We start from the raw sequence: 23,679 nt of genomic DNA, 5'->3' as shown, positions 1-23,679 counted from the left end.
TTTTTAGTGCAGCAGGCGGAGAGAACACGGGCGTGTATCGTGCTCAAGAGGTCTGATGGAAGGATATAAAGTTCTAAAGTGAAGCAGTGTCGCTGTTTTAAAAGCTGAAAGGAAGAGCAGGGAGGATTTAAGAATGGTGGGAAAATGAGAGAAAGGAAATTGCCCTTCTGTTGGTGTTCTTGGGGACATTTCACTTGTTCTATATAACTAATGTGCAGCCCAAGGCGTGGACTGAAGGAAAAGTTGTTCTCACTCCATCAGTGAGATTGCATCACTGCCTTGAAAACAGACCAGAACTCCTTCCCAGGAAATATGCACTGGGATTTATTAATTCTCTCCAAAACTCAGATTATGATGAGTTAAACTGGGGTTAAACTGGCAAGAACAAAATTTCTCATTTTTGGGAGCACAGGAGAGCTGTAAAGTGGGGATTTGTATGGAAAATTCAGCTGTGGTGGAATGTGAAATTGTGCATATCCACTATCCCTGTAAGGACTGAGAACAGACAAAGACTGGCAGGCAGTGATGATAAAACAGAGCAAATTCATACCTTGTGTCACCCCAAGACTCTGGCATCAGAGAGAGAGCTGCCTGTGGGAATGGCCATATGGGAGGTCTGGCTTCAACAAAGTAATGCCCACGTGGAAGAAGTGACACTCACATCCCTGGAGCTGTGTCAGGTTGTGGATGCAACCCCGGACTCATCCTGCTTCTCTTCCCTTCCCGGGCCAGAGACAGTCCCAGTGCCTGCCCCTGCAGCCCTCCCAGGGATCTGCAGAACGAGGTGTAAGCCCTTGTTACTGATGGGATAAAAAATCCTCCAGTTTTTGTAGCGTTGCAGGTACACAGAGCACTTAAGACAGGAGCCAAGACACTTGTCTGCTGCTCTGCAGTGTCATAGATGGGGGTTTTATTTCCTCCTCTGCAGCTCACTTGGACCAGGGTCAGCCAAAGTACAGCCTGCAGCTGCTCCCTTCTTTGATTATGGACGAGGATTAGGATTTATTTTTTTATATACATCTCTGTAGGTGTGCAAGACATTTCACACAAATATACAAGGCCAGTGGTCTGGAGAGTTTACACAGCCCAAACAAGTCACAGCACAGCTAGTGGAGACACACATAGGATTAAAGGTCTGTTGATGTAAGCTCCATGTGTATCTTACTAGGTGGACAAAACGTAGGTTTGCTTTGTGTGGCCTTTTTCTGAAGGCAAAGGGTCATTTTTATGAGTAATACTTTAACCTTTTGTTAGAGCAATCTGCAGTTTCAAAGCCTAGTTCACAGGACTCCTGTATCCAGTCCTGCTGAGGTGACTGGCTTCAAAAATAGCTTGTGGAAAGGTTTAATGCAGGTTACCACTCAGGAAATAAACATTTTTGGTAAAGGGCAGAAGGTGGCCCTTTGTTCTCCCTTCAGAACAAGCACTGTTTCTCCAGCTTTGCCTACAGGAGTTGGTAACTAGCTGCAAGCATATGGGACTGCTTTCCTGAGCTTTCTCATCCCTTTATTTTCCCAGAAGTCCCAAACACTGGGCAAAGGGAACAACAGGATTTATTCTCGTACTTGGGAAAAAAAAAAAAAAAAAGAGGTTGAAGAGGTTGTAGTATGATTTCTTTCTGTTGTGTTACCTCTCTGCTGCTGGCACCTCACTTAGGGTCACAGTGCCTTTCTGTGGCTCACAGCAGGTATCCACAAATATCTCACTGCTGTTCTTCCCCTCCAACCACAGTGATCAGGGAGGCAGCTTCCCACTGTACACCCTCACACCATTCTCCATGCACCTGAACGTGGGAAGACCCTCTGTAAACTTCTAAAGATGGGGTTTTTTTGCTGAGCTGGTTTCCTAGCATTCCCTTGCGTGATTTACTGCCTGTGCCTCACGGTGACACAGCATCTGAACCAAAACCTGCATAAAGGAATCGTTCTCTTCATGCTTTAGCAATGTGAATGAGGTTTAAATGGCAATGCTTTGTCTACCTGTGTAAGCAAACTGCAATATTCCCTGGGTAGGTGTGTGTTGAAATGGATAAGATCAGCAATTCAAACACAGACTCTGAAGAGGGACGTCTGAGGCACCACAGCTCTGATTTCAGCTGCAGCACGTAGGTAACTGGGGTTCATATTTAGGATGAATATGGCAAGTAACTGAGGTTCATATTTATGATCCTCCCCCAGCTTAGGGGTCTCAGACTGAGAGATACAAAGATTTCAGAGTTGGTAGGCAATGCCAGCTGGGAACAAACCTCTGGAAAACAACTTTAATATGTCCTATTTGTCCTCAAAGACACCAGGAAGGAGTTGTCACTTTATAAAACTCTACCCTGAACTATCCCCAGTATGTATCAGTCCATTCCCCAGTGTGTTAAAGGAGCACAGTAAGTTTAAGGCTCAAATATGTGTTTCAAAGGGGACTTCAAGGCTTTGGGGCTGAGCATGCTGTCAAAGCAAAATTTATGCCGAAGACTAAAAGCACAGGTAAGGTTCAGTAATGACCACTTCTGCTGATCAGTGGAGCATGATTGCAGCTGACTGCAAGGGACTAATACAAACCCTCACCAAGATAATCCTCAGGACTCTGAGTGAGATGTGCAAAGGCCAGAGGCTAACAATAGGCAGAAGAATCAAAACAGGAATATTGAGGACTCGCTTGGCACACCTGAGCCCCCTTGAACAAGCAATGCTTACCATCAAAGACCTCTAACATTGCTGAACCAGTTATCCAAGGGATCCCAGATATAGCATAGCACTGTTTGAAGCCATCATGAAGCAATAGCTGTCCAAGAGGACAGCTGTGTCTAAAGAACACAATGGCACGGTGGAATTAGAGCCTTCCACAGAGCTATCACTGCAAGAGACACAGTGCTGTCCATGATGTCTCAGCAAAACACCTCCTGACTCCTGCAGCCTTTCAGTCAGCAATATCTACTGGAAAGGATGCAAAAATGAATGCCTTGTGTAGCAGCAAATGTGCAAACCAGCCTTTCCACTAGTGAAAAAGGGCACTGATTAATGAGCTGGCACACACAGGCAAACCTTTTATTCCATCAACCCTCCAGGTTGGCTTAAAGCCCCAGAATTTTGGAAATCATGATTGCTCCTAGGGGACTATCTCTGTCTGGTTAGTTTATTTGTTTGCATGTACATTCGGTAACTAAGGTCAAAAGTTTTACAGCAGCAACTGCCTCAGAACTGTTACTTGGCTTTGATTTTTTAGCTATGGCACTGAGACTTTTATGCAATACTGTTAATAATAGAAATGCACTTTGTTTTAGTTTTAACTAATTACAGATTTGCCTGATGCAGTATTTCATGTGGGTAAAAGGTAATTGTTATGGCCTTATAAAATCCGAGGATTAAATTTTGCCTTTAAATTCATAGGTATCACTGACGATGCAGAGGATTCAGTGATGTCAGAATTAATTTCAATTATGGTTTAAGCCCTAATGAGATTAGGTAAAATGCTTGATGCTGAATCATAGTGCCACAAACACACTCTACAACTTCAGAAATGACTGCCTGGACCTGATCTGAATAAATATCAGAGTAGCACAGTGGAGTTCACACAGAGACAGCTGATTCCAAGCTACAAAATCCAAATCACTTCATCTGACCAGTGTGAGCACTGTGCAGCCCAGCACCCAAGCCTGTACTTACACACTCAACATCACTCTTATTCCACCCAATTTCAAGACCCTTACAGAGCATTTGAGACAAAGCACAAAAGTGTTTTGTTCATGTAAATTTTAAAGAAACATCTGACCATGACATTTCAGTATCTTTTGATTTTCTAAAGCAAGCATTTGGAAGTCGATACAATTATTTAATATTATCATTCCCTTTAGTCTTAGTATGCATACATAGGGCAAATAATGTCTGTGAAATCTGGGAGCAGAACTGATGTCACCTATTTGTGTGACCTGTTACAAATATTAAATAGCAGCAACAAAAGTGCCTTGATAAATAAATCAAGTAAATAAATGGAAGCAGCGAACTCCACTTGACATTTGGTGGCAAATGTTCACAAATAACTCTAAGAAATAACATATGCATGAAGGGGGAGTCTCACGAATAGAAACAAAACTAAACTCACTGTGCAAAGGATTTGCAGTTTATATTGCAGACTAACTGGTGTGTAGCTTTATTTAAAAGTTCCATCCCGAAGATGAGAGGGAGAAAAGTTCTCGTAAACACAGAAGAAAACAGACATTTTCACCTTTAATATAAACTGCAAAAAGAAGCAACACCACAAGCATCCAGCCCACGGGACCTCCCTGGGCACGATGCCATCACCACCATTGCTTTCCATTATCAGCGAACCTTCGCAAGAATTATGATTTTCAGGTTCCATTTTGAACTCCCGTTCATCAGACTGTATAAACTTGTCCTGTTCCATTTTCTTCAAACTGCAATTTGGCAGAGGAGTGCTGGTGGGTGGGGAACTTTTGGAAAGATTATTATTTTTAAAATTCGGTCTTTTCAAGCTGTTCTAAATACAGCAGTGGGGAATATGCCCTGAGGAGCAGTGCTGTTGCACGTCTCTCAGGGGAGGGGTATTGACAATTAGATATTTGTCAGTGTCTTATTCGGGGCAAGAGGAAAACAAGCATTTGTGTTTCAGGCTAATTCATGGAAGGCCTCTGGCCCAGCAGCAATGATGAGTTCAGGGTGATGCTGTGGGGCCAGGAGGCCGGGAAGTTGTCCATCAAGGGCTCCCAAGGGTGGCCTGCAGTCCTCTTGCAACACACAGAGCTTTTGTGTGCAGCCTGAGCAGGATCTGGGGGTTGTGGCTGTCCTCTGCAGAACCAGCTGATTGTCCAGGCTGTAGTTACTGTAGGGTCTCCTCTAGCATTTCGGGATGGGGTGAATGTCTGGTCACTCAGGATCTGTCAGCCATTGGAAGCCTGGACCAGCCTGCCCCTCCACAGCACTCAGGCACTTTGGCAAGTCTCATGGCTGTGCCTTTCAGGCCCTACTTCTCCAACCCTTCCCATTACTCCACACGACAGCAAGAATCCTCTGCAAGAGCTGGCCCACGAGTGCAATGTTTCCAGAACCAAGAGGAACTTCTGCTTTCAAAGGCAGTAGAAGCAGTACACATCCCAGCTCGTGGTGTTAGAGTTGAGCATAGACAGAGTAACAAACTCCTGCTCCAACCAGGGGCCAAAGTGATGGACAGACTGAATCTTGGAGATGAGTTTCAGAGGCAATATTAGCAGTTAAATCTAAGAGATTTAACCAAGCAGCAACTAAGAGATAACCAGCAACAGAGTTGAAGCAGTCTAACCACCAATTTGCAATGCTAATGCCCTGCTATAATCTTTCTGAAAGCTCACAACAGCTACCTGTCCTCACACACCAGCACATCATCTGCCTTCTCCACCTCAGAATCCCAGAAACCCCAAACACAGTCTGCCTAGAAGGAGCTCAGGACTGTGGTCTAGAAAGAGCGACCTTCACTTTCAGATCTCGACTCATTCACAAATTCCATTTCTTCTTTTTAATCCTTTTATGCCTGCCTGCACCAACAGTGCCCAGGAAGATGCTACAGATAATGAAAAAAGCAGGTAAAGTGTTTGCTGGGGGGCTGAGGGGACCAACTCAGGGCAAGAGTTGCTTTTGTGAAGAGCTGAATGCACATACTTGGAGACCTCAATGTTGTCTGAACACTGAAGGGTGGTACAATTATTTTGGCCTGGTGGAAATGTTCCAGGACAACTGGAGAAAATGGCCTTTGGATCAGGCTCTTATCCCTTAGTTTCCACACTTGCCTGCTTGTAAAGCCCCGGTGCTCACTCAGCCCCAGCTCAGAAAGATGACAGAGATCAAGAGCTAACAACAAAACAGGAGCTTGAAATTCAGGGCAGGATTTTGTAAAACTCAATTTCCAATTATTTTAAAGAATAGTGTATAAATGGATGTTGCTGTAAACCTGGGCTGATTTGTGTTGGCCTGTGGGGAGCTCCTAATGGACACTATACACAGTAAGGTCCCTTCCTCCATCCACCTAAAAAAGAGATTCAAAGGATGCACAAATCGAAATGCTGGAAGTGATCCTTTCAGCCCTGAGAAAAAGTAACCACCTTCACACCCGCTAGTAAGTTACTGGATTCAGCATGTTTGCTCATGTGCATCTGCTGGACTGATTTATTTGGGTACCATTTCATAGTACATTCAATTTACTATTTACACTGCAAATATGACACAATTACCTAACAAGAATATGTAAAAAAGATAGGATATGACATGCAGCTGTATCTATATCTCTGTCTGCATTTCTTAGAAACTAATGCAACTACAAAGCCATTTTGATGAAGACGCTGCTGCCAACTCCTTTACACAAGGAGAAGTTGCTGGCAGGCTCTTATCTCCTCCATCAGAAGAGCGTTCCTGGAAGCAGGACAGTCTGTGGCCAGAGATAACACGTCCTGGAATCTCCTGCACCTGCTGGGCTGCAGCATCTGCCCTCCTGGCCACGTGTGAGTTGCGGTGACAGCAGTCAGTAATCCCTGTCCCTGCACAGACCCTGCAGGGCAGGAGTGGTGGTGGCTGTGGTGGTTTCCATCTGCTCGAGCAGCATGAGACCCCTGATAAACCTGGTTTGGAAAGGGATGCTTTTCAGTCCCTTGCCCTGGAAAGGTGTTCATATAAACCCTGCAAGGAGGAGGTAACTTCTAATACGCAAAACAAACAGTACCTACAGGCCATAGCTGTTATTCTGAGGGGACAGGTTTTATGCTGATTAGTGACAATCATTCCTGTTTCAAATCACTGACAATCTTCTGCTGTGTTACATTCTTATTGGGAACCAGCACTAGACGTGATTTATTTTACAATACTCAGAGAGTAGCTGTTTCAATCATAGGGAAAATGTATCTTTTATGTCCATTCCCACTGTCCATCTTTCCTACACTGTTTCTAGCACACAGATGGCACAAGTCTTTCTCAGCAGCTGCTTGGATCACCAAATTTTAGCTGAAGGAATCAGTGCTTTTAGTATATCATTGTCCAGGATGGTAAATGTCACATAAAATGTGCCATAATACACATGGCTCACCACCAGTTGCTCTTACCCACCCTACTTCATTTGAATTACAGTGAACTCAGCACCCCTGCCTTGGAGATCTTGCAGATTAAGCCCAACTATATGACTCCCACTGTAAGCTCAGCTTTCAACCTGGCCAAAAGTTGGTAAGGTGGTAAACAGGAGACATAAGGCAAGTAGATATAGTTTTGTATTGCTGTTCCTAGTCACTGTCAGCACCCAGAGAAGAGGTGACCGGCACAAGGCTGATTTAAAAGCCAGTTTTCAAAAGGTTGTGTCATGATTTCTTTAAATCCGGGCAAAAATAAATCAACCCCTGAATTACACTTCTGTTCAGCTCCGAGGGCTGCCACCCTGCTGTTCTAGCTATGTGGAAACTCAGGGCTCTCCTTCTGTTCTAATATTTTATTTTCTGCGTCCTTGTTTTATTTTTAACAGCTTACAACAGAAAAAAAATGTGTTATCGCCTGACTGTCTAAAGCAAATAGTACATTGTGGTTTTGGGCTTGGGCACTTGAACGTGTAACTTCCCAGCAACAAGTACTGTTCTCTCCGTAGGGCACTTCTGGTAACTCATCTCTCCTAGTGAGAAGTAAGGAAAACTGTCACCTAGCGAGCAAAACAGCGAGTTCTTGCAGCCCTCCCAGCTGAGAAAAAGCAGAGGAACGACAGCAGGCTGCAATTATTATCCGAGACATAATGCTGCCCAGAGAGCAGCAGGCCTCGCTGATTAACACCAGCACTGGGCCTTGGACAACTGGGACATGGTCTGACCTGCTAGAGGCTACTGTGCTTCCCCAGCCAAGTCATTTCACTTTTCTGCACTTGGATTTCCCACTCTGTGAAAACGAGTGTGCTGTGGTTTATTTTTAAAGCATTTCAGCAACTGACATACTGTACCTCAAACTCCTTAAATGGTTACATCATTTTCACTGCTGTGAAAAGTTGACTAAAACAGCATTTCAAAATCCCTCTCTATGTATTGTACTTACTGTTCGCAAGTCTGAGTGTGGTTTGACTTCTGGCATCCGCAGTTTGGTCTGCTGGGGTTGTTTGACTTCAGTCAGCAATTGTTAATGAACGTGGGCCTTCTATAGATTTGAAAGGGTTGCATAATCTATGGAAATATAACCACTGCATCTTTAAACACTGGTCTGTACTCCATTTGTGTAGGTCCTGTTTATAAGTGGCTACTCCTTTGAGAATACTAAGAACCTGTGAAAGTTAACAAGTGCCTTTTTGAGGTGCCCCGCTAATTTGGGTCTCTTAAGAGAAAATTTCGAATCCAGATTGATGAGGAATATCCATGTAAAATGTCAAAAATCCAAATAAAACATTTTCAAGAAAAAATGTGCTTTCTGTCCTCGTGATAGACACCATATAGCCATGCTCAGCCCTTGGGTTATTTGTTCATTATTGCCAATTTAGTCAGAAGCTGACAGGCCTCGTTTTGTCACCAAAAAAAAATGACCAGAACCTGGCAAATTGTTTTGGTGACAGAACTATCTTCTGCATGATTTGTCCTGGCAATAGCTTGGGTTTTCTTAATTGCGTTTGACCTAAACTACCTTAAAGTTAGAAACTCATCAAGTAAACCTGGTTTGTCTCTTCTCAGCTTTGCCATGGTTCCTCAGGGTGCTGTTGCACCCAGCCAGCCATCGAGCTGTGGAGCAGCCGAGGCCAGCGGTCACGGGCTGTGAGGAGAGATGACAGGGGGGAGGAGGAAGAGATTGTTACAACACACATACAGAGAAAAAAAATGGCCAGGACTCAATTTAACTCAGCTCTGGTGAAGTGAGCCCAGACTTACCAGAAGCTGAGAACTGTCACAAAACTACCCTGAACACACTTTAACAAGCAAAAGTCATCAGGACGTTCAGTAGTCACAACGCTGAGACAGCTCCCACAGGCAGGTACACTCACCATGCAGGGCAAAAACGATTCATGTAATTCTGAGTGCTGATAAAGACATTATAAAACCACCTTGCTGCGATAATAAGGAATCTTTATACCCCTGGAACAAAGCAATCTAATTCTTCAGCATGATTAACATCATTGATTATTCATGCAGTCTCCTGAAGAAAGGCCAGGTGGTTTATTCACTCGGTTTGGATCTCTGATTTTGAGCTTTAAAAAGTCTGTCCCCCTAGTAAATGAACCAAATAATCCATGCTATTAGCAATACAGTAATGCTACTAGGAGGTGAGCAGGAGAATAACCTCATCCAGTGCAAGTGGATGATGCTGGGAAGTCCAACACAGTACAAAGGTGGTACACAGTTTCCCTCAAAGGAAGCATTATGCTAATGCAGCTGAATTCCCTGGAACTCAAGTCAAACATCAGTCATTCTTCGTCATCTCCTGTTCCCTTCTCCTGCCTGGGACCTTTGACTTTAAATGAAGGGTCATTGGCCTGTATCCTAAAGGCAGATTGCTCTTAATGTCAGTAGTGTAGGATAAACATCTGCTATGTAGACCCCACTAAAATGGGGCACAACCTGCCCTGTGCAAAGCCATTCCCCATACGAGGGTTTATTACTCCAGCTCTAAACCAGCAGTGAAGAAGTTTCAATCACTGAAAAAAAGTTTACTAATCACTATTTCCAACCATTCTGTAACTGAGCAGTTTTCTTGCTGCACCAGCTGTAGTGCAGCTTATCTTTCAGCACTATTTCCTGCTCTACCCTTCACCACCACATCTGGAGTCATGATTTTTTCTCTACTGTAATTGATGTAATCCTACCGTTGTCTAAGATGCTGATTTCAAATGTAGCACCAGAGATATAGCAACAAATTTGCAGTAAAATGTGAAAATAAAGGAACTGCAAAGAGTTCCTTGGAAGTATTATATGAAAGTAATAACAAAAAAGTGGATCCTTCTGTTAAACTTAAAAGCTAGCATTTAAAATCTGTATTATTTCTATTATTTGCATACTTCTGTTACTGAAATCAGAACAGTGTCTTCCAGTAAAATCTGGTCAACCAAATGACTCATATGATTTCTGAAGTGACCATGGATTGCCTCCGAGCTGCATGCACTCACAGGAGTTCTCGTGTCCAGGGGAGGACAAGAGGAAAAGGGGAACTGAAAACGGCTGACTGTAAAGATGGCTGTGCACCCCACTTCCTTATTCATACCAAAATAAAAGAGAAAACATCATTAGCCATTTTAAAATGTAACCCCTGGGCCTGGGAGCACCAGCAGGCGTGCAGAGGAGAGCATGCTCTTCATTCATGCCCGTCCTGCGTGCTGGATTCACACCACACACACGCAATGGGACTTCTGCATTCCAGCCTTGCCCTGCACACATCCCCCCTCTGCAGGAGCTGACACTGGGTGTCCTTTACTCAGCCACTCTGAGGCTCCCCACTACCCTGTTTATGTGCAATCACTATCTGCCTTTTTGCCAAGCCTAGGGAAAATGGAAGCAAATAGGAAAACATACCTGTGCTCTGAAAAATCCAGGAAAACGTTTTCAGGTGGTATCTGGCTCGGCTCTAGTGCTGGTGCTCAGCCTTGAACACCTGACCAAAACCTGGTTTTTGGGCATGGGAGAGCTTGCTCATTGCAAGCTCTGGCAGGGAGAGCAAACAGAAGAGGGGTCACCCCAATCTCTCTCCATTTCCAAGGACCTTGGAGCTCACTGCTTCTTAGCGAGGGCCACTGCTCAGGGCCGTCTTACAGGTCCAAAGTTCCAGCTCCAAAAATAAAAGAATGTAAGAATAGCATTGATTGAGCAATGAGTAAGTGAAACTGTTTTTAAGCACAGACAGGGAGTGACCAAGAGAAACAGTGAACTTGGAAAGGATAAAGTTTGTGCAGAGGAAATCCTACAGAAACTGCAGTGGAGGGGGGAACACTTAGAACCGCTGGAAACCCTTGCCTTCAGCAGGTAGAACAACATTTGTTTTAGGAGAGTAGGGATTTGAAGGGTGATGTGCACTGCTCCCAGCTGTGACAAGGAGAGAGATCACTAAAGCAAACACTACAGAGGACTGGCTTCTGTGCAAATCCTGCTCTCCATGTGTTTTTTCCTGTAGGGCAGAATCTACTGACTTCATTAGAACTGCTACATTACGAATGACAGTAGATCTAAACCCAGAGAAGAAAAATACTGTGTTCAGAGTTTTATTCTCTGCATTTTCAATACAGATTTCCATTCTCGCTCTTTTGAATGCCAGTGAATACAATAATGCTTGAAAGAGCATGACTTTGCTTGTTCATCCTACACAGCCAAAGTTTCCTTCCTGCAGAGTTTGAGCAATTAATACAATCAGCCAAATCCTCCGTGGGAGGTGAGGGTCAACACGAAACATCTAATTTCCTGACAAACAATGTTTTCCCTTTATGAAATTCTAGAAGAAAAGTTATGGAAAAAAAATTTAGGCCACGCCACAAATCCTGCATGGGAAGAATGACCCAAAGACTAGTTTGCCTTCTTCCCAAAACATAGCCTGGAGTAGGACTTCTCACATGTGCACCCTGGGGAGCTGAGCTGTCAGAGGACAGTACTACCATGAACAGGGCTAGAAATACAGGTGTTACTTTTCCTATATCTCTCAGTCCTGTCCTGCAGCTGAAGATCTTTCCATGCCACTCTACATTTACAGGGGGGAGCAATAAGCAGCCAAAAATAATGCCCACACTGAGGCACAGAGCAGAAGAAAATATAGAACCATAATAATGGAAGCTTTAAGCCGTGAGAAAATCAGAATTGAATTACTTGTGTCTTCCAGAGAAGGAAAAAGGTGCTTAAAATCCACCTGTTAAGGACACTTGAGGCCACACAGGCTTTCTCTTCCTGACCTTACTTAACCTCAACGCTTTCATCGTCTTGCTCAACCCTGCAATTGCCTATTGTAATAAGGGGCAAAACAAACTCCTCTTCAGAGCTAAAGTCATGCAGAGGAAAATTATAGCTTCATTCCTTTGGAAAAACACAAGCAGATTGTTATCTGATCATGAACAACACCGTGAGCATGAAGGATTGGACTGAACTGTTTCCCCTGCCACCTCACCATTCTGCACTGCACAGCCCTACATCTGCAGGATGTTTTTTGTAGATGTTTGTAGTCTTTTGGAAGGGGCAGCAAGCACAGCTAGAGCAGGTCAGGGCTGAAGCACAGAACCACATCACAGCTGGGACTGAAAAGCATCAACCACTCACAAAGTCACACCGGTCTCATTAAAATGAGTTTAAAGCAATTCGGTGACGGCTTAAAATTCACCCAACGTGATCTGCTGTGGTACCCAACTGGATTCAGATTCATTGATTTGGGCTGTACTGAGTGAAGGGTGTCTATGCTGGGACAGAGAAAAGAGAAGGGTGTTACATCCATGCAACAAATTGGACTTTTGAGTTTGACTTGAATGAGGATCTTATGCACTCAAAGAGGTTTTGTTTCCCTTCTCAGCCTCCTTCCTCTGCCTCACCTACCACAACATCTCAGGCTGGGCAAAGGGGGCTCTGATTTGGGAGCACAGTATCCTCTCCCATACAGGTGCAGATTATTGATACACTCCTTTGGAGAAGGTGGGCAAAGGAAATACACCCAGTACTCTGAGTTAGCCTCAGACTGGACTGCCATTCAAATTTCTTGAGCTGTCTGGAAAGAGCATCAAGGACTGCACTGCATTTAGGCAGTGCCAAGAGTGGCAGATGGTACAGAGCGTGTGGGGAGGACTGGGGCTGCTGGAAGGGAGCCTGGAAAGGGTGAAACAGGTTGCAGGTGTCTTAGACATAGAAAGGAGTGTCTTGTCTGTGCTTGCACATGTCCTGAACATGCAGGATGAGAGACATGGGCTCTGCGTGCCCTGAGCCCTTAATGGGTACCAGAAGGTTTGTAGGGTGTCAGGGCATGAGCTACTCAGCTGCTGACTGGTCTGGGCAGCAGCATCTAGTCAAAAGCCAGGGGTCAAGACAACATCACATTGAGAGGTGTGAAATCTTGGACCTGTATCCGAGAGAGTGGTGTACTCGTGGGAGCTGGAAGGAAAACAGCCCCCGTTTAGCTTGCCACCAGCTCCTGGGTTCTGTGGTTAACCTGGTGCTTAAGGCAGAGCAGTGGCAGCCCTGTCCAACCTGACATGGTTGGACAACCTAGCCTCAAGCTGAACAGTGCTGCACAATGCACAGCAGCTTGTGCTTAGGGCAGCTCTGTGTGAGGGGAAAACAGTGAGATCCCAACATCTTCTCTGTTTGTCCTCTCTTTCCCCTCTGCCCCCAGAAATTGAGCCCCTTTTGGTATGGTAGATTTATCAAGATAGCAGCTAGCAATTTTGTCCCCAGACTAGTCCACTGCCACAGGGAACCTGCTTCTAAGAGCAGTCAGAAGTCCTTTGGGGTGCTCAGAGCGTGCAGAGCCTCTGCAGCATCATCAGACCATGAGCAGTTCAGTCAAGCTCCTGCTCTCCTGCCCTCCTGCCACTGTCAGACCCAGCTGTGCCCATTAGCAAAGCAGCAGTGCTGTGCAGAACTAAACTTGCTTGTCAAGAGATTAAGACTATCACTCTCCACAGTAAAGAAAGCAAGCAGCAGTAAGCCCTGCTTTGTCAAGAAATCAGCTGAAGTCAATGTAAACATCATAAAAGCATCCACAGCTGGCTTGTACTACCCTCCTCCAGGAGCTCTGGCCTCCTCTGAAAGGTGTCTGTAGAAGGCCACTAGCAGACCCATGTGAATCACCCCTCTCTGGCTCCTATAAGGGCTTTGGGAACCTATCCCTGTTATTCCACACCTCCCTGCAAATCTCCTCTGAAGGATTAAGCTCTTTCCCAACCATTGGAAATTCCAGTTCCAGATGCCTGACCTAAATGCACAGGCCCAGTCCAAAGGGAGTGGAGGGGGACATCACATTTGTTTCTCAATTGATTAAGAGACCAAATGAAACTGAGTCAGACAAATCCCTTGGTTTCCTCACACTCCACTCCCTTTGCTCTGGGGAGCTCCAGCATGCTGGGAGGGGAGATAACATTTGGCAACAGCAAAGAGGAGTGCGCAGGAGAAGAAATAGGGAAGTCCAACCCCCCAAAAATTGCTGTAAAATCTGACTCTCAAAGATGGGCTGGTGAGACTGGGAGGAAGTGGAAAATCATCGTGCCAGGAAGGCTCCATTTGGTAGCCGGGGAGCAGCAGAGCTGGTTGCTGCTGGTTGCAGGATGTCCCTGGTTGTGTTATCTCTTCCTGCCCAGCTGCCCAATGGATTTAGGAGGAGGATTTAGTCAGCCCATGGCCTCCACACTTCCATTTGCTGCCCCCTCTGAAAGAACTCCCTTGTTTTCAGCCCGAGTGTTTTCTCCTGCCAGAAAGTTGCTGCAACTGGTTCCGGCAGCCCCCTGCAAGACCACAGCAAGGGCACAGAGGGGTGCAGTGCAACACAAGCCGTGCCTTGACATGCCCCAGTGGCCACTGGCAACTGATTCTGACAGAGCAGCCCCCCAAGATGCTGAAATCCCTTCTCTAATATTGCTCTGATCAGTGCTGGGGCCAGCTCATAACCTGTCCTCAGATCAGGGAGCTATAATTAATTGGCTGCAGCCCCCCTGAGGATCCAGGCACAGCTCAGATCCTGGCCTTTGCAGTTTGACTTGAGGTTAACATTTATCTGACACTGCTGTAATTAGTTTTTCCCTAGTGCAAATCAAGACTCTTCGTGGTGCATGTTAAACAGAAAAGATATGAGGACAAAAGTATGTGGTTTTCCCGAAGTTTTGACTACTGTTGAGGCAAGTTTCTGTTGCCTGTTTACTTTGCTGTGGTATGAAGGCCCTGCCTCTGTGAGGAACCTACAGAACTGGAGCCATACATAAATCAAACCCAAGCAATGCAGAAAAAGTACAGTATGCATTTCTTCCATAAAAGTAAATAGTAAATAATCTACTAAGTTAATGGTTCACTGATGCAACTCAGCTCAAGAGGTGGAAAAAAACCTAGGGAGGTTTTATCTATGACCCTTGGCTTGGGTCTGAGATAACAGTTTTAACTGAAGAGCAAAGGTTAACTGTAATAGAAAATGTCTGCATTGCTACAGCTTACAAGTCACATTGTGATTTTTTTTTTTTTCTGTCAAAATGAAGACAAGTTCTTTAATTATGGCAACACAGCCATAAAAAGTCGATTGCAGAGAACTATTTTCAGTGTTTCTCAGGATACCATGGAAGAAGAAGACGAGAGCAGGCAGAAAGAGAAGATTCGGAGCAGGGGGGAAACTTCATATTCACTTGAAAATGTGAAGAGAAGCAATAGTCAGGAGAGCTCTCACTGATGGGAATAATATCCTTTTAGACAGAGCCAGACATGGTAAAATTCATGTCTTAAAAGTTGTGACGAGGTACTATGAGCTAGGTATTGTCCTACCAGGCAAGAGCATAAGCAAAGAAGCAAGATGCAAAAAATGAGGCAAATAGGAGAAACTCTTCAAACAGATGTTGCTCTCAGGCAGCACAAAAATGTAAAGGAGAGCAGGGCACAGTGCTTCAGCCCAGGGACAGCCTTCCAAAATGCAGCTGGGGGAAATACACACATCTCCCAGAAGAAAACCTAACAAATGCAGCAGAAGAGTGGAGGGGACTGCAATGGCTTTGTTGGACTGACAGCTGCTGACACCTTGGGACACGCTGAGGGGAGGGAAATGGACTCCTGGCAGCTACAAACAGCAGGTCCCTGCTCTTGACTGGTGATAGAATTCACCAGTGCTCAACCGGTCAGCCTGCACAGAAACACCGTGAAAATAAAACGACAGTGAGGGCAGCAAGAGAGACTGACAAGAACCAAAAAATAAAAAATAAATTGAATGCAGTCTGTCTCCACTGAGAGAAATTTTCATGTGGTTTTTCTGGCATTGTCTTTTGGAAAACACTGGGGGTTTGCTACCCTTTCAGCTTCTGGAGTTCTCACAAAACCTCCAAACCAGGTCTTTATTTATAATAGGAATTTTGAAACTATTTTTTGCATTCTTTTAGACTCATTCAATTCTTGACCCCAATTATATTGAATAATGTGGTTACGACTAACATAAATATAGTTCTGTCATAAATCAGGACATGTTTGCCTGGAGACAGCCCTTTTTTCTTCCCCTTGCTCATGTTCCTCAGCTGTCCAAATACATCCCCACGCTGCCTGGAACCTGCAGCACAGCCACTCTGCCACAGCTGGTGGGGGCAGAGGTGATGGGCTGCAGGCTTCTCTCCCTCTGTGCCCAGCCAGAAAGCCAGTGGGTGCTTCACTTTACACTGTGATGCTCCAAAGGCTGAAAGAAGATCATGTTCCTGGGAGAGGTATTTGATCTGCCTACCAGGGATGAGGGTTTTCTGTGTCAGTTTGATAAAGATTCAGTAGCTGGCTGGCTGGTTCCTTGGGGCACAATTCAGTCTTGGCTTAACTGGAGCAAACATCTTGTTGCATCTCTGTGCAGAGAATAAATGATTCCAGGAATGCAACTATAAGTGAATGTTCAAGGCTCTACGCAGAGGGGATCGTTAAAAAGACAACAATTGTCATCAGATATCAGCGATACCACATTTGATTAGAATAGGAAATAAAATCTTCACTCTGCTGGTGAATGCTGATCTTAACTGTCATGCTGCTCTGGGACATCAGGTGTCATATCAACACCAGGACAGCTAGGGGAATTAGGAGCCCAAGAAAGCACTTCCACAGTTCTGCCCTCCCCACCAAACAGAAGACTTGTCAGAAAGATTTTGCAACAAGTTATGCAAATATAAAGGGCAGCAAACTGATGGAGAAAAAAAGGACTCAGTCACCTTTACAGAACTAATTTCTCACCACGTCCCTTGTGACTCTTTTTTCATCTTCACCTCCTACTACCAGCTTATCAAAACAAACCCCTGAGTCATTCCAGAGCAAGAGGATCAGTTCAGCTTCTAACATTTTCAGGTTCCACTGGAATCCAAGAGCACCGGAGCGGTCCAAGGAAAACTCACTCTCAGGAGGTTCCCACCCCAGGTTCCCAGTTCACTGAAAGCCAGAGTGGATAAGCATTGGCAAGGCTTAATGAAACACCTACCTGCACTTACCATGCCAGTTCAGGATCTGCTCCTTCAAAAGTGTATTCATGTTTAAACTCCTGCTCAAGTCAGCAAGACAACAGTATGTCCCCAGAAAAGAATCCTTGGCACCTCATATAAGAGTTTTAAAAATACATATGAATTTTCAAATGCTACTGAAACACCACCAAGCCTCAAGCTGTCATTAGCAAACATCAGTCAGGTCAAAAAGAAGGGAGCTTAGCCTTCTGCCCATAATGGGATCTAGAACTGGAATTCCACCATTTGTACCAATTTCTCAGATGCCCACACAGTTTTGCCACTATCTGAGATATACATTTGCATAGTAAGCTGATGATGAATTTATCTGATTAGGAGCTGGATCAGGACTGAATTTGATGGTTTTATTTGATGCTTTCATTTTATTAGGACCGGGAAATTCTGCTTGATCCAGCAAAACTTACTCCAGCAACATGTTTGACAGAACTCACTGCCCGGAGATACAAAAGGCAATAAGCATTGGAGCCCCAGCAGCTTTTGGTGTGAATGCCCCATGCCAGTGTGCCTGGCAAGGCCAGATCTGCGCAGCAGGAACTGCTTCCACCTTCCCACACCACTCAAGCAAGTAAACAACCTCGGTGCTTCCTGCAAACAGAATGGTCTCCTCACAGAACGTGGTCACCTTCCTCTGCCAAGACTGTTGCCTTCAGCCCCCACCTTCACCAACAGCTCAGGGGCCAGAGCATCCACTCAGAACGGCAGTGTGGAAGGGAAACAGGTTCCATTCCCTCCTGTAACTGAGGGACATACCTGCTACCCCACAGACACTGGAGGAAGGGCTCTCTCAGCTTTGGTGGGAGCCCCTTTCAGCTTTGCTTTGAATCATTAAACAGCGGCTGAGCCAGAAAAGGGGGATGGTACAGGGGAAAAGGCTATTTCTCAACCTGAAGCTAAAAAAGATGAGGTGACCCGCAAGATATATGAACTCCTGCCTTGTCTGCATCCACAAGCTTAGGACTTTAGCTGTGGTTCAGTACTTACAAAGTCCACTACCACAAACTGTTCACTTCCCTTGATCCCTGACTGTGTAGTAATTACGGCTCTTTTCTGTGTATTCCCTGTTCGTGGATGTTGAACTCAGAGATTATTTACTCAGGGGCAGACTCTGATTCATTAACACAGAAGAGGAGCTAATTTGTGAATAGTACCACTGAGACTAACTGGACTTTCAGCTTTACTGCCCAACTCTACACTTTCTTTCATCAAATGGTTAACTGGGAGTAAAATACTAGAGGATTATTTTTATCCACTGGGGGGTTATTTCAAAATACCTCCATGCTTTCAGAACATTGAGTTTAGAAAGTTCACCCACTGGAGAGCAGTACATTGGCGTGAAGTGAAAGTTTGCAGCTCCACGTGGCCCCGGAAGCTCTGCAATACAGGCTGAAGTGCTGTATCATAGTTTTGCAATTAGATCCACAGTCTGAAAAAGAACTGAGATAAACAAAGAAGTAGTCCTCCGACAGTATGGCAAAGAAACATGAGAATTTATATGTAATTTGAGGACAATTGCTTCCCAGTCTTTGGTCATTACCCTGGGCTTGGCAGCAGGTGAAAGAGGGTGGAGTGAGAAAGCCATCTTTGGACACGTCATGGTAAGTCACACTGATGAAGATCTTATCATTGGAGTGAAATCCACCTCTTGGTACCTCAGGAAGCCTGCATGCATTCACAGTGCCAGAATCTAGTTCTTCACACTGTACTGAACTAACACTGAGCCAACATCAGCCCTGAGATGAGTTCAGTTGGTTAGAGCATGGTGTCAATACCACCAAGGTTGTGGGTCCCCTGTATGGGCCATTCACTTGAGAGCTGGATTCGATGATTCTTGTGGGTCCTTACAACTCAAACTATAGTGAAAAGTAAAAAAAGACCACACCAACATGGAGCTTCAAGCTGCACTGAGGGTTGCTGCTGCAAGGGGTAGGTTTGACTGTGTTATCTCCTACCTTGTGCAAGCACTAATCCCTGTGTGACTGCACTGGTAGCCAGATCTGGGAACGGATCCACATAAACATCAACCCAATATATTAGTTACCCCGTGTTCTCCACTCCATCCCACCAGCACAGGTGCTGAACACAGCTGGGGCAGTGCAACCAGTGAGACACCTTTCTCAGGAGCCCACACCTGAATTAGCACGGGGCAGTCATGGTGCTGCAGGCTAAGAAACTCTGCTGTCACGCTAACCTCGTGACGCAGCAGCCAGTGGGAATAAGATGACAGGGCAGGTGCTGAGTGGATATCCACATGGCACATATCTGATGTACAAGGGTTCAAATGGAAAATTAGGTTGCTCTTATATGCCATTGTGAAATTCTCCCGAGTGTTTCATAAACAAACATTTGCATCTTGGGCACCTTCTAACGTTTCTTCAGACACCATGTTGAGTAAACTGGATACATATGTTTTCTTTGTAAAGTTTCCAAACATAGTTGCCTCAACTCTTGGTTGGGTGTCGGTGGGAATCTAAGCTAGGTAAAAGACCTCAAGACGGGCCCCTTTGGGTAAAGGAATATTGTGGATTATTCATCCAAAAGATGTGGCGCGGTGCAATCGCCTGTTTTGCAACGGTAGGCATCGCACAGGTATCGATACTCCAGCACTGACTCTGCAAGCCCATCCCAGTGTGCGCAGGGGAAGAGCACAGCCTGTGCAACCTGCCACTGCCAGGCTCAGGACTGTGCCCTGCCACTGGCCCAGTAACACCTGCACACCCACTCTGAGTGAGCTGAGGCAGCAGCGCCTGCTGGCTGCCCCCACAGCACCCCAGAGCTTCACCCGTGCACAAACTCACCCAAACAGGAGCTTGCAAAGGGCCTCGCTTCTCCCCAGTACCTGCCCTGCAAGCATCACTGGAACCACCACGCTCTTCGGTCAGCAGAGGTGACTTCAGCTCTGTGCAGGACTGCACTCCAGACAGGGATCCTGTGATGCCCTTGGCTGGAAATGGATGGGACCCTGTACAGTCCATGTGTCACGGGCCACAGAATTGTCTCGTTCCTGACTCTTACATTTAGTTCCTCATTTTTTTGACCCTTTGAGTAGAGATCAAGAAGCAGCTGTATGACTCCAGGTGATTTCTATCCATATATGTATTGTGATGCAGGTTACCAGACCAGTCTGAAACTGTTGGCTCAGGTAATGGCAGACTGGTGCATAAACCCGTGGTGGAAAACAATGAGGAGGTTGCTCAGGGCTTGGCAGTTGGAACACAAGCCTTGGGTCAACTACAGAGCTGTAAATCTTGCTTCAGTGGGCTTAAGGAGAGTTGCATGGGAAAAATTTAAAGCCAAGATTGTCTCTTGCAGGATCTGCCTTGCAAGGGCAGGTTAAATATGCAAGCAGAAACAGTGTATTGTGGGTTTTTTTCCCACCTCTCTGAAATAATTTTATAGATATAGCACCAGATCCTCCTTTCTGGATGCATTTTCCATCTCAGGATGATTCTGTATCTACTCATTTAAAACCAGCAGGGAGCTGTGGCCTCACACCCACCTAACAGAGCAGGATTTGTTCTGTTGTCTTGTTGTTGAAATTGTGACTACCCTTCCTTCATACCCTTCCTTTGCCTGTGCAGATGCTGACCACAAGGAAAACCACAATGATAAAGCTGTTTTCTCTTATTAGTCCCTTTTTGTAAACAGCACTGGATGTGTGAGCACAGCTCCATGGTGTGTATTAAGGAATGGAAATCACCACTGCAAGCTGCAGTCCTAGTTAATAAACTTCTGTTTCTATAGCTGGCAAGGGAAATGTTACCTGGGTAAAGATGTATCTAGAAAAATCTTTGGGAATTTAGGGGCAAAAATGATGCAGAATCAGCTCTTTAATGTTCCTGTACTTACACTATTCTTGTTTGTTTGTTTGTTTTTTGCTTCGCTGGAGCATTTTTTTGTTTTCATCCCCCTTTTCTTTGCTTTATTGAGTTATTGACACTCAGATAAAATATTACAATATACCCAACACATCTAGAAAATAGGCCTGACTCATTAGACTGAGTCAATCTAACATATTTTCCAAATTATACTCATATAGTCTAATTTTAAACCATTTTAATGTATTTTTAAAATGTTTCATATTTTGGCAGAAAAAAAGGGCAGCTAGCAATGGCAGAATAAAGATCCAGCTGGCAAGGAGATAGAAAGGAGAAAACAATTTTGAGAAATACATTGTAAATGGCAAGGAAATAAATATCTACTATAGTGAAAGCAAATGGATTTTAAATAACTCTGCTAAATTGTTTATGTATCTTTTTAAATAAAAATAATTAGCCATCTTACAAAACCAAAACCTTCTTAAATACAATGTACTTACAGAGGCTCTTGAGTGGAAAAGCTTTCTACTGCTCTGGCTTGTAAAAACAGCACACACACACAAAATCCTTCTCTCTAAAACCACATACTAACAAATGTAATTTGTTCTCATACTGCTCTGCACAATTACTAGCTAGTAACTTTCTGCTTATTATTTATTAGCTGCCCTAAATAGAGATATGCAAAAAAAAAAAGAAGACCAAGAACCCAGCAATCCCTTACCTCTCACTGTCAGAGATATGTGTTGGACTGATGAGCTGTCCTTACTCAAAGGAAAAATATGGATGCTTCCAGAGATGCCTGTGACAGAAGCAACAAGAAGCAATCATCATAAAATGGCTTTTTAATTTTATTTGGGTTTTTTTGCTCCTGAAAAGGATATATTAAGAACAAGTATGATCCCTCCATTTGGTCTTTCTGCAGAAAAGTACAGCAACAGAGACAAGAAAAAAGGTTGAAAACCAAAGTAGCACCAAGGAGACGATTTTAGCCGTTCAAATTTTCTACAATTCCAACATGTCACTCCAAAAGTACTGCGGTGTGCTCACAAAAAAAATAAAAAAATAAAAAAAAACTACAAAAAAACAAATCAGAGGGTTAAAGAGATACAGCATTACAATTGACAAGATATTAATATTGTTTGGTGTGGGTTTTTTTTCTTCATGATTCTGCCAAAACCAACCTATAACCACAGTATTCAATTTTTCAAGTGCATGTGCCCGAGGCAAGGCAAATTTTTGCACCTACACACGTGGGCTTTTTCCAGGCATGTATGTGGCTGTTGTGAGTGCTATTATCCTTCATTAAAAGTGATAGATCTTCAAGATAAATAGGTATGAATTACCATTCCCCAGCTGAGTCTGGATCTATTACGTAAGAAGTCACTCAGTTTCTATAGTTCAGCTTTATAAACATAAAGTTATATGTTCTTTCTCAATGTCTCTCATCACATTATAATTTCTCTTTACCTGGAATCCCTTATAATTTTTCAGAAACCAAAACAGTGCTCTTACTAAATAGTAGCCAAGTAATGAGAATACATGCATTATACTGCTCAACAAAATCTAACTTAGTTCCAAAACAGAACGTTTTTCCTTAGAAAATACTAGAGGTGTAATTACAGGCTCATGCAAGTTTGTTTTTCAGTAAAGGTAAGGTAGAATTTTCCTTCATTGAGGAAAAAAAAAAAAAATCAGTAGTCTCTTGTTTTGAGAATTGTTGTCTGAGGTGATGACAGGTCACCTAGATGCACCAAAATGCTGGATACACACAACAATGAACCAGAATTACATGGTTTAATCAGACATTAAACAGATTTAGTCAAATTTTCACAGAAGTGGCAGTTCAATGATCTCCCTTTTACTTTCCATGCACAGCTCACCTCTCAACCAGCTCCTTCCTTTACTTGTTGGCTGGCCTGAAAGCTTAAAGCAAAGCTACTTAAATGGCCGTGTTAGTGTGGCTCAGTGTTCTGCAGATAATCCCAATCCTTAGGAATGAAACCAGTACAGTGAAAGGTGGCAGGCAGGAAAGACACAGGAAATAGTATCTTTAGAGTATTTGCAGTGCAGAGAAGCTGCCTTAGCTCTTCTATATTTATCCAAAGGTGAAGTGCTCTGGTGGAAACCTCTGGCCCATGAGGGTTTTGGGGGTTTGGTTGGAGGGGTGTCCGTGTGCAGCAGGCAAGCAACTGGCTGCTGACACCCCTGCTCACAGTGCAAAGGACATCCTTCTGGCATACAATGGCTCAACTGGAGTTGGACTCGATGATCCTTGTGGGCCCCTTCCAACTCGGCATATTGTGTGATTCTGTGAGTTATGGCTCTGCCTCCAGATGTTCATTTCCACAGCCACGGCAAAATCTGCTTTCTCAGAGCCCTGGCTGAGTTTGCCATGTGGGGAGTTGGGACTGGCTGGAACGGAGATGTTCCGTTTCCAGCAAAATAATTTCAGCGTTTGAAATTTGCCTTCAGCACAATACAGAAGAAAAACAAAACCTCTCAAATATCCTGGGAGACCGAGCCCTGCATCCCCAACTCAATAGTCAGCAGGTTCAAGTCCCTACTCTGAACCAGGAAAACACTGGCTTGAATCAGGATCTCCCACATCTCGGATGAGTGTCCTAACCACTAAGCTTGGGTGGAGCTCTTCCTCTTGCTTTACCCCACCCTGCATCTGATGACACTTTTACGGGCACAGATATATTTGTGTGAAGAAGGAAAAAACAAAAACCAACAACTCTGATATGAAAAAATC

The 23,679-nt window shown here is 44.4% G+C and overlaps 1 long non-coding RNA gene across 1 annotated transcript; it reads left to right on the top strand.

The window, feature by feature from the left end:
* The first annotated feature begins 6,923 nt into the window (after positions 1-6,923).
* Positions 6,924-19,756, top strand: LOC114069068. The gene is made up of 3 exons (XR_003573716.1): positions 6,924-7,885; positions 11,535-11,541; positions 19,745-19,756. It is a non-coding gene; the product is annotated as an uncharacterized LOC114069068 (long non-coding RNA).
* The last annotated feature ends 3,923 nt before the right edge of the window (positions 19,757-23,679 follow it).

The sequence above is a fragment of the Empidonax traillii genome, unplaced genomic scaffold (assembly GCF_003031625.1).
Source record: "Empidonax traillii isolate 1590-97213 ecotype Southwest subspecies unplaced genomic scaffold, ASM303162v1 scaffold1176:size335168, whole genome shotgun sequence".
NCBI lineage: Eukaryota > Metazoa > Chordata > Aves > Passeriformes > Tyrannidae > Empidonax > Empidonax traillii.
The sequence above is the reverse complement of the archived record's forward strand: the minus strand, read 5'-3'. Positions and strand labels throughout refer to the sequence as shown.